This window comes from Nuphar pumila, chromosome 4, assembly GCF_984573655.1.
Source record: "Nuphar pumila chromosome 4, dmNupPumi1.hap1.1, whole genome shotgun sequence".
Taxonomy (NCBI): Eukaryota; Viridiplantae; Streptophyta; class Magnoliopsida; order Nymphaeales; family Nymphaeaceae; genus Nuphar; species Nuphar pumila.
Genome location: NC_143252.1, coordinates 142,840,319 through 142,852,585, shown reverse-complemented (window position 1 = coordinate 142,852,585; position 12,267 = coordinate 142,840,319).

Genomic DNA, 12,267 nt, shown 5'->3' with positions numbered 1-12,267 from the left:
ATTTCCAGTAGAAACTTCCGATACTCCATTCCAGGATTCTCCACGATCACTGCACTCGTATTTTGACTTCTGACACTTTCTTCTTCCTTTCATTGCCTTGATGTTTCTCTGAAATTATATTAAAGAGCCAAAGACACAGGGTAAAGAAATTTCGAGCAGCCAAAGCACCCATCAATTTAAAGAAAAAGAATACTAGAATATCCCAACAATGTCATCAGAGCGTGATAAATTCATCCTCAACCCATAACGTAAAAACTACCATAAAAAAAAAGAAAGCCGACAAACAAAAGAAATGGATAAGGATTACTGGATTAGGCGTGCCTGATTGTTTGATGGGAAGGTTGTCGGCAGACCCAGCACAACCATTTGCTTACACAGTTCCGTGTCCTCCAAAGATAATGCAATATCTGCGCAGTTAAGGACTTCTCAGCAAAAGCAACCATATTTCCAAAGCGAGGACGTGTTTGGATTGCATGGAATTCCCATTCCAGAATTGAAATGCCATGTCAATTGAGCTCCAATGTTCAGATCGACCCATTGGAAAATTCAGTAAACAATTGCCCCATGTCTGAAACTCCGGACCAAATAGGTCGGAGTTCAATGCACCTAAGACTTTGTAAAGGAACCCTAATCCATACAACCGATATCTGAATTCGGTAACTCAACTGCCTGGGAATCCCAACTTCAACAAATTTCAGATTCAAAGCATCGAAACACACCCTAACGGGGGCAGTTCAGACTTCAGATGCGCCACTTTGGGGGATCATTCGAAAATTTGCATCATAATCCGAAAGAAACAGAAGAATACCAACACCCTGATACCAATTGATCATTCATAAATAACATATGATTAAAATAATCTACAAATGACAAGCCAAGCATATGGCCACAAGCATACAACATCAAATCAAAGCTCTCTTTAAGTTCACTGCAACAAATTCACATCGACGCATCGGATTCATCGCAAAAATGTGTTCAACGTCATCGTCCTAAGAACTAAAGTAAGCAAAACCTAAAATCCGGAAGCAGAGAAAGAAAAGAAAGAGTCATAGAGCGATCGGGAAGAAGAGCTCCAAACCTGCAACAGGCTCGCGGCTCGGACTCGCGGTCGAACTGGATTCCGGAAGCGTTTCCTCCCGAACTTCGATGAAATCTTCATCGTCGTCCCTGCACGAGAACGGGGGTTAGTGCAAGCGAAACCCTAGCTCGTCCGGGTTCTGCTGGTTGCCCTACTTTTTTCACACAGGAGGAAGGGAGAGAGAGCTCACTAGAGGAAGACTTGGGTGACCTTGAACGGTGACTCGATCGGAGAGGGGCGGGCGCTCAGATCAACGGCCATGGGTGCGCGACCACGAGCAAGCAGAGAGCGCTCGCTCGCTCGCTCTTCCCTTTGCGGAAGTTTCCCTCCTTTCCACTTCGCGGGCAGTAGCGTTCAATAGAAACAAATATGCGGGAAGAAGAACTATAAAGCGTGCTGCGATTGGGCCGGTTTTCGGAACGGGTTTTATCAGACGCGTTTTTTAAACGGATCTAAAATTTGAACCCGACCCAACCTGATTTGAATAGGTCTAATGAAAGTAGGGTTGGACTCGGCCGGATTTCGTCAGATCCGAATCTAAATCCAACATGTAAACATAAACAGTAGATACAAATTTAATTCCGGATCCGAATCGGATCCCAGGAGGTAAGGTTGAATCCGAATCTGACATACATGTGGTAAAAATGGATTATGAAAAAAATAGAACAAAAAAGTAAGAGGTTTTTTTTTAAAGGCAGGGGTTAGGCAGAACCTTACCAGAACAATAGCCGCTCAATGTGGCAGAGGGATTCGATCCTATGACTTCAGCTTGATACAGGACCCCGCTAACCACATGGGATACCATCTCGGTGGTAGAACAAAAGTAAGTTAGTTACAGGTGAAAAATGCAATTGGGGTGGATTTTGATTCGGATCAATTTGATCCCCGACTTAAAATGTTGATCCGAATCCAACCCCTATGAAAGTAATCCAGTTAAACATACCCGAATCCGATCCCAATGTACATTAAGATCTTACTTAAAAGATCCTTATCCAAAAATCGTTACACTCGGAATGGATATTCGACCATATCTGATCCGTTTGCATCCCTAAATAAAAGTGTAGACCTATATCGGTTAATGGGTTTTGAAATAAATTATCCTGATATAAATGGATTGGCTTTAAACCAACTCATCGCTAAATCAGGTTTAGAATTTGTATTCAGACACATCCCAATTTTATCTGGATTTTGGGTTCGGATCTATGGGTGTCTGAAATTGTAGTCAAGCCGAGCATGAGCCTAGCCTGAGCTCACTTGTTGAAAAACCATGTAGTCTGCTTAACTCTGCCTTACCTGCCATACCTTCCAACCACCGAACCGACACTTTGTAATGATAAGCGTGGTTGTATGTTTGGGTAAGTGTTTCGCTTTTTAGACCCAAGGGGTTTGGCGTAGTGGGATAGGGCCATACCGTTTGATGGGCAGTCTTGGTTCAAATCTCATGGGCGTCACTCTCTGCCTAAGCGCCGAAGCTTGGCGATTCCTTGGGTCAAGGGATAAGATCTTAGAGTTTTACGCTGATATAGGCACTCCATAAGAAACGCAAGTTGAGCCAGCGTGGCTAGGTCTCTGAGCCTAGAGCAGTTTTTTCGAGTAAAACAAAAAAAAATGTTTTGCTTTTTAAGAGGGAGGCTGTGCACTGGGTCCCCCTCTTTAATAGGGGGTCTCTGCACTTATCTATGTGTTTTGCGCCGAACACTAGATCTGCTTTGAATCTCATGTACTTAAATGCTATTTTCATGAGTTCATAGAGGACAAATCATGTGTATTGACAAAAAACAAAAGTTGTGTTTTGAAATTTATAACTCTTTAAGATTTTTAACTTTTAAAACATATGTAAAAATTAAAAAAAAAATTATATCTTTTAAAATAAATAGTGAAAATGATTTTAACTTTGTTTTAAAAACTTTGGTGAGTTACATTTTAGGAACCACATTATAAATCAAGGTATAACTAAATTCAAACATGCATTATATATAAAGTATTTTACAAAAAAGTTTGAGATACTTAAATAATTAGGATTCAAAAATAAAAATAAAAATCCTAAAGTTTTTTAAGGATCTTGAAAATCTTGATTCTTCGATGCCGCTAATGTCCAATATCCAATATCCAATATCGTGCAAGACAACTTGTACATGGACCTGTATTTTCCCATAACATGGTGTTAAACCTGTGACAATCTAGTAAGTAAATACAAATTTCAAGAAACTTAAAATATCAAAATATATTCAAGAATCATTATTTAACTCTGCTTGTGCAATTCAGATTCAGACTATATCAAGCTTATCATTTAATGATAGGTATCATACTGCAAAAATAAGCACAAAGATGCACTAATATAATTTCAGCAAATGACAATTCATGTATTCAGCATGATGCAAATAATCACTCATGCATTTAATAACAATGACATTATTCACCTTTTTTGTAAGTAGTTATTTAAATATTAGAGTTTTTGTTTCAATATTTATTAAACCTACGGGTACTCACAGGCCACTAGTTATCGTACAATCGAGATCATATAGGGGTTTATTATGCCATGTGTATTTTAATTATCTCAAATGACAAGTGTACAGATCCCAAGAAGAACGGTTTGCAACAAGAAAAATTCCCTTAAGGGCAACTAAAACGTTGATTTGGATGCATCCTGAACTTCTACAAAAATTGAGGTGGTCACTTACCTCGGTCTCCAAAACCTGCGAGTGACTGGAGACCCATGAGAATCTTTTGCTTCTAAAAATATTTCTACATGTCACTTGAGGTTTGTATCACCTACCCTCTTTAAGGTAAGCCAAAACTGTACTAGGCAATGTGTTTTCATTAGGTTTTTTAACTCATTCAATGTTGTTGTGTACCTACAGGCACTTCGCCTATGAAGGCAAAAAGATACTTTAAGTTTATGGGTAAGTATGATTCATTTAATAACTTATACTTAAGAAAATTTATAGTAAATGACACTTTTCAACAATAATCGCATGATACACATTTATCAAAATGCTCCATGATAACAAATGTTGCTCGAATCTTGAATATAGCCTAGCTAAAAAAATTCATTTCATAAACAATAATTTCAATCATTTTAATTTAAAGCCTGCTGGGTTTCATTGAAACCTAATCTCATTATTGAACAACAATCTTTATAACAAACAGTCGAGGCATACTAACCTGAATTGATGAATACAAACAGGATTTAATGTATGTAAACATGGTTCAAAGCATGTGAACATGGATCAGGGTATGCAACTGTTCATGCTAATATAAATTCACATCTACAGTTTTCATGCAAATATCCATAATATGTTTAACATTTAAAATTACAAGTTTTTTGTATAATAACTTATTTTGATTTTTACGTAGTAACCGATATATCGAGGCATGTCAAAATAATCACTGTTGGTAGTTCTTCAATTTATTCTGGTGTGAATTTTAATAAATTCGATTATATTTTTCTACAAAATTTTGGGTAGTACTTGCCCTATACAAACTAAAGAAAATCCTTTTAAGAACCTCAATTATATTTATATAAAAACTCTAAAAGTTATTTTTAAATGACTTTAAATTTTTATCAAAATTTTTATAGAATTTCCTCTATAATGACTTGAATATTCGAAAAAAGTCCTGAACTTGATTTCAAGTTATAAAAATTTTGACATGACTTTTCGTCACAAAATTTTTAATAAGGGTTTTTATAAAAAACAATTTGAATGTCTAAAAAGGGTTTTTGAATTTTTTTTGTAGAATTCCTGTAACACCCTAATGTTTTTCTTAAAATCATAGATTTTTTTTATACTTTTAAATTCTTTTATAAAATTACAACAAAATAATCAAATGAGACTAAAACTTGGTGCGTTACTTATCGTTTATATTCACATTCACACGTGCATTTGAACTTAGAAATTAAACATTCATGTATGAAATAAATGTGCATATATGTCCAACATTAATAATAAAAGTTTAATTATTGAATCAAATCAAATATCAGAGTTTTTGAGCAACTAAAATGCTCTTATTCTAGAACTTCAGAGGTTTGAAAAAAGCATGACTCGGTCCCTGTTGCAACCTCCTGCCATCGCACGTGAGCTCACTCACTTCCTGAAAAATATTAAAATTTTATAGTCAGACAAAACTTGTCGCATTAGGGAAGAACTATACTAAATATGTAATATAAAATTCATAAGCAGTAATTGCTTTAGATTTCCATGCATTTAACAAATCAAATACCATAAAGTTCAACATGTATTGCAAATATCTCAATTGAGCATGCAATTGAAAAAGTTAACATTTATCCATTATTCGTTCAAACTTAAACAAGTAAAAAAATATGAACAATTAAAAATACATGTACTTATCAATGTAGAAGTCATTCATATACATGAACAAATTCTTATATTTAATCATATTTTTTTTTCTTATATGATGCATGTCATGTCTTTTTAATGCACACATACTTAGGTTCCTCTTCTTAGCCCAGTGGATACAAACACAGGCATATGCCTGAATTTGGGTCATGATGCAGGCGTATTTTCATACATGGGTAGCTTTGGCTTGGCCGGACACCTTTTACCAGTACTGGGTGAAGGATGACAAGTGTGAGAGAAACTCCCAACACTAACAACGTGATGCAACAAACTTTCACTCATGAGTTTCTTCTCCATACGTTGCAGTCTATTGCAGAGGGTTTGCCCTATCTTTGTGGTTGGGGAGGAGCCACTTTTCGTGCTCAAAGATATATTCTCATGAAGTCATTTGTATTGCTTGTCTTTTTCTTATAAGCCCTTACTTTAGTGTTATAGGCTTCACTTATTTAAATTAAATGTCTTACATGCAACACCATATTAAAATCCATCAAAAATGGTTTGGCCATTTCGGGACCAATGGATGCAAGTTTAAAATATTGCATTTGATAATATACTTATATTTCTCACTTTGCAAACATGTGCACATATACATAAACAATATGATAAACTTTTATAAGTTTGCATACATAATATCAAATAAAATTAAGCATCCACACGTGTCATATTGTGCAAACTCGGATCTCTGTTAACCCATTTTTTGAAAAATCCATAAAAAATCATATGAACCGAATTACACTCAACTAATTTTATTGTGAATGATCCTATGCCTCATAAAAATTGCCTAAAAATAGAATTGAAAATTTTGTTATAATAAAATCAGGAAAATTCTGAGACTAAACTATGTTTAAGAAAAATACAAGACAATCATGTCATTTATAAAAAATTATTCCTATTTAAAAAATTTCTCCAGGCCTACAGAGAAATCTTTTCACAAAACCCTTTTTATAGGATCGTCTTATACAAGTTCGCTTTCACCCAAACTTTTCTTAATTTATTTTGATCAGTCTTAGTTGGGTCTTTAGAATTATAAAAAATATAGGTCGGAACAGTCCTGCAAACATGACTATAAACCTATGCTATATTGCAATGGACGTTTTGGCCTCAATACTAGTCCAAACAAAGCGAAACAAGATTTTAAATTCAAGTCGTTGATGTGTAGACCACTCTAGTATATTTTTTTAATTTATTGGCTTAATTTTTATGCATATATATATATATATATAACAGGTCAGAATAAAAAATAAGGATAAGAGAACCAAAATTCAAATTCATGCAAGATCCATCAAGCAAGAACAAGATTCAAGGTAAAAACTCATACAATCATGATTTTTGATATTCTAAACACTGTGACATCATCATATAATACATATTTGATCAAATTCATGCTAATATTGTTAAAACAATAACATACATTATCCAAGAATCACAAAACCTTCAAAAAATATTTCAAATATGATTACATATATACAATAATCATATAAAACCCTAAACAATCATAAAAACATAGATTCTTTAGACAATAACATGTTGTTTAATCATTCTAAATATGAAATAATATACCCTACATGCTCAAGATCAACTCTCTTTATCAAAAACATCAAACCTTAAAAGCATTTTCCCCAAAAAATTATTTAAAATGATTTTTCGCATACAAGAATATGGATTCATGCATATAACAAATTTTTAAAACTTATAAAACCTATATTTCATTAATAAAACCTAATATTAACCTATTAAATATGCTGGAACAAATAAGATTTAACAAATAACAAGAAAGAACATTTTCCTAAATTTGCGAAAAAGTCCAACTTTGTTCGACTATTACAGAAATTGCAACAAAAATATTATTCAGTGGTCAAAGCTGAATTTTTTATATTTTGTATAAAATTTTGTTAGTTTCCAATACCATAAACTGTTGATAAAAATTCATATGTATGAGGGAGTTATGAACATTTGGGTGTAGACCTAAACTTTTTTATTCCGGCTGTTACAAATTTGTGCTCAATTCATGAACATGGCATAAAATTTCATAATAGATATAATTTTTTTTTATTTTTCTAATGTAATAAACCGTTCATTAAAACTTTTTCAGATGAGGAAGATACGAGCGATTTACCGGTCGGGTGTTAGGCCAAAAATACGTAATTACCAAAAGATTTTCTGAGAAACCCAGTAATACAAAATATGTATTTTCCTATGAAAATGACCCTAGAAATCATTTCAATTTTTACAACACATTAGTATGAATATAATCTATTGATTAAAATCAAAATATATAGAAAAATAACTGGGTAACGTGCGTGTTTTACAGTTTTATTTTCTAATGAATCGATTTTGAGAGAAAATGATTTTTAGATCGTAAGCAAAACCCACGTGTTGGAAGCATGGTTTAGGGTCTGTACTTATAAAGAATCAAAGGAATTCATACCAACAAATTTTGTTTGACGCGTAGAGTATAAAACTCACTATCTTTTTTATAAAAAAATAGTTTTACAGGTCTAGAGCACTCTTCTAGCACAAATCGACATCCAATACGAGCGACGGCTTCGCCATGACCTCTTTACGCTCTTCACACGATTGTGGATGCCTCCCTTGCTGAGCCAAGGGTGAAAACACTAAGGGTTTGATGTGAGAAAAGAGAGAGAAAAAAATATTTCTTGGAGAGTGAAAAAAAATCTAGAAAAAAAAACAAAAACAAAAAGAGGGCAAATAAGGGGGCATGAACCCCTCCTCTATTTTATACTATTAGGGTTGAATCAAGGGCTAAAGTTAATCTTAGCACTTAATCTTCGATCTAGGTTAGTTTTCATAAACTTCTACTTTTCTTTCTTCTTTCTTTCCTTCTTGGTCCAGACCTTTCTTCAAATTGGACTCACTCGGGGGTGACACACCCCCCCCCCCCTCCTTCATAGAATCTTGTTTTGGAAAACAAGGCAAGATTTGACTAAAATTTGGTGGGTTTTATTTTAACTCTTGAATTTTAAGTTTTTTTTTTTTTAAGTTTAAGTTGAAGTATCACGTAGGATAGGACGTCCCACCTATGGACTCCTAGCAGATTATATAATTTAACTAATTTGTAAGCTTCATTCCACTAAACGAAATGACTAATTAATTCAAACTAAATGCATATTCGAATGTAGAATTATATGAAATGTCATTAGACTTAAGTGTGAATAGATTTCACCCATAGATTTTTGAACTTTCATTTATTTAAAATATTCATTTTAAATATCCCTTAAAAGGTTGATTTGAATTTTTAAAAATAATTCCTGAAAAATTTGAAACTCCATAGGATTGATGAGATCCTTAGGCATGCAGGGGTATTGTCTTTATACTTAGATTTTTTTTTAAAATCCTACAAGCCCTATAACACAATGCCTAGCAAAATTTAAAATTTTTGATTTACCATTCAATAAAGAAAAGAGAGAAAATTCAAGAAAATTCCTCAAAAAATTGCGGGCATTACAATTCCTTTTATAGAAATTCAAATTTTCTGAAATATTTACAAATTTTTTGACATAACTACTACTGAAATAATTCAAATTTTTTGAAATGTTTATAAATTTTTTGCCAGAACTCTGGTTATAATAATTGAATTTTTTTAAAAATGTTATAAAATGTTTACCAAGACTACTACTATAATAGTTCTAGATTTAAAAAATATTTATAAAAAATTTGACAGAACTACTGTTATAATAGTTCTAATGTTAAAAACATTTCTAAAAAATTTAACAGAACCTCTCATGTTTAGAGGTGAAATTGGATTAAATTTTGACAAAATTGCCTTAATTTTAAATAAAAAAAATCTTAAGGGTTAAGGAAAGGAACAAAAGGTCCCACGAGCACATGTGAGGGTCAAGATGAGAAATACGAGTACTTACCTTATTTGTAAAAATTTAGGCAGTGCTTTCTCGATAAAAAATTAAATATTCTGCCAAATTGAGCAGAACTTCCGTTACCTGAGCTCAAGAAGTCGATTTTGACCCGTCAACACTCCTTCGAAGAAACAAAGACCATTATTGGATAAAGTCAAGGGGCTTGAAGGGTTTTAGTGAAAGAAATAAAAAATTTAACAGAGGTTTGTGTTCAAATTTATAAAGCGAAGGGGTTGAGGATAGAGAGCGAAGGGGGAGATTTAGCAGAGAGAGAGAGTAAATAGTGTGGAGAGAGAAAAGGGGTGAAGGACTGTTTATAGCCTCCTAAGGAGGTGCCCCCCTGTGGGGCCCACACCCTCCTGCAGGGCATTTTTCTGAGAAGGGAGGGGGTGACTCACCCTCTCTCTTACCAAGTGTCAGCAAGAGAGAGAGGGAGAGTGATACACTCTTCCTAAAATTTCGACACCTAGAGAACATGATTCTTTCATGGTTTTTAAGAACATGGTTTTCAGAAAATCATATGCTATCATTTAAATAATAAAATATTAAATCATATTTTAATACATAAATTTTATACTTGAATTGCCTTTATTTAAATCTCTTATAACGAAATTACCACTTGAGTATATAAAATTACTATTTTACCCTTCAACGGTTTAGAAATTTACTTGAACTTCCCGCTAGGGTGGCAAATTACAATTTTAACTCTGATAATTTTATTAATTTCTTGAAAATACTCATGATATACAAATTATATTTTTACCCCTTTATGATTGAATAATTTACCTAAATATGCCACTTGAGTGATAAATTACTATTTTGCCTTTGATAATTTAATTATTTAAGAGTATGTCCCTTAATTGTGGATTTTGAAAACTTTACGTTTGGAAGCATTAAAGGTTCAAATCAATGTTTAGATGCAATAATTACTCAAATCAAGATTTTTAGACTTGGATTCATATCGATTCATAAAAACTTTATTTTCAGAATTTATTTAACATTGAGAATTTTCGGATGTTACAAAATCACCACCTTCCATCACTTGAATCACTACCCTTTGTCATAAAATGATGACATCAGCACTTTTGATGAACCCCATTGTCTGCACAATGAGAGTTGGCGATTAAAGTGATGGACGGTAATGATGTAAAAACACAAAAAAAGTGAGTTTTGTGAAATCATTTGATCCATTCTCGCTCATACAAGGCGAGTCAAGCTAAATTCCTTGTGCTTGTATCTTACTCTATGAGCTTGCGGCTCCACCTGCAAGTGCAATCACACTGTACAAATACAATTTGCCACTGTACCTGAAGGCCTGTAGAGTGGGGCTCAACAGCAGGTGAAGGGTGATCATATATATAGCAGTACAGTACATTTGTTCAATCAAGAAATTTTTGACAGCAGATCAGGTGCAATCACATTGCACATTTTGAGTGTGCTGCTGCGCTCCCACCATCTGCCGTTGAGTCCCACAACTGACAAGCTGTCAGTTAAAAGATGGAAGGCGACCACATGCAGCGGCACACTCGAAGTGTGCAATGTGATTGCATGAAATTTTAATGCATGTACCGTCAACTTTTGAACTACTGTCCAAACCAACTCAGCTTGAAACACGAACAGACTGTAAATTATGTCGATGCACACAAACACACTATGTAAATTATGTCTTCCGAGTCAGATTTACACAAAAAAACTAGAAAAATTAAGGCAAAAATGAAACGATTTGGTAGGTCCTTTGTACATATAATATTGATTGTAGCAAATCCTTTTCCCATAAAAATGTCAACCCAACACACAATTCAGGTTGACTTGAACCTAACTTGAATAATATACAGATGCATACGAGCATGATCTTTGTCAGAATGCTCGACCTAACTTGACCCGGCTCTACTAATTTATATGAATTTCAAGTAAAAACAATTTGCCCCAATGGGGGTTGGCTTAGTAGGGCGGAGCCTCGGCTGCTAGACGGGCAGTCAAGGTTGATTATGGGTCTGATATCGAACCTATCGACAGTGAGTCTGATGACAACTCTACGTCTGAAGGTGAGCATGGGACGCCCAGAGTTTGTCTGGAAATTGATTGGAAATGGATGAGGACCAGGTCCAGAGCAGTGGACATGGGTCCCATAATTGAATAGGCATCACTTGCCCGTTGGCTCATTGTTTTCTTCTTTTCAAATTCAAAAGGGATCGGTGCGAACCAAGATCGGTTTTTGGGCCCATGTGAAGTACGATTACGTTGTATCCAACATAAAGCTCACCAACCGATCCATTATTATATGATAAATTCTTAACTTTTTCACATACTATCAAACTGTTTCTTTATACGGTGGTGATATTACCGTCCAAAGCTCTCAAATCAAATAGATCTGGATCTGAGTGGCCTTGGGGACCCTACCTGACCCACAAGAACAAGCTGTTGTACCCACTAAGCAAGTAAGGGTACTGTCCTATATGTTTGAACCCTAGTCCAGTAGAGATGGCAGTGGACCAGGGTTGGGGCGGGGGACAAGGTCTACACCCCCTGCCCCGTTTCAAAATCCTGCCTTCCATCCCCGCCTTCATCTCACATGGGTTTTGATTTTAACCTCCATCCCCGTTTCATGTCCACCATCTTTGGTCCAAACGAGACAAGGGGACTGCTTTTCCTTAATCCATTGCCATCCTTAAAGAAGGATTGGGGACGGGGGTGGGGCGAAGCAAGGCTGAGATCGGGATGGGAATGGGGGGCGTGGTGGGGGAAAGCGTAAGTCCATCCCTAGTCCAAACGGGGTGAGGCGGGGCGGGACCCCGTTTTCCCTGGGTTCACTGCCATCCCTATAGTCCAGGTGCAACCACCCATTGACAGCATTTATGGTTATATCGACTCCCGGCGTTAACTTTACCCCTGAAAATATGGTTGTCATAAGAGCAGATTCAAATTGACTCCTGGTTATTCAATATCCGAATCCAAT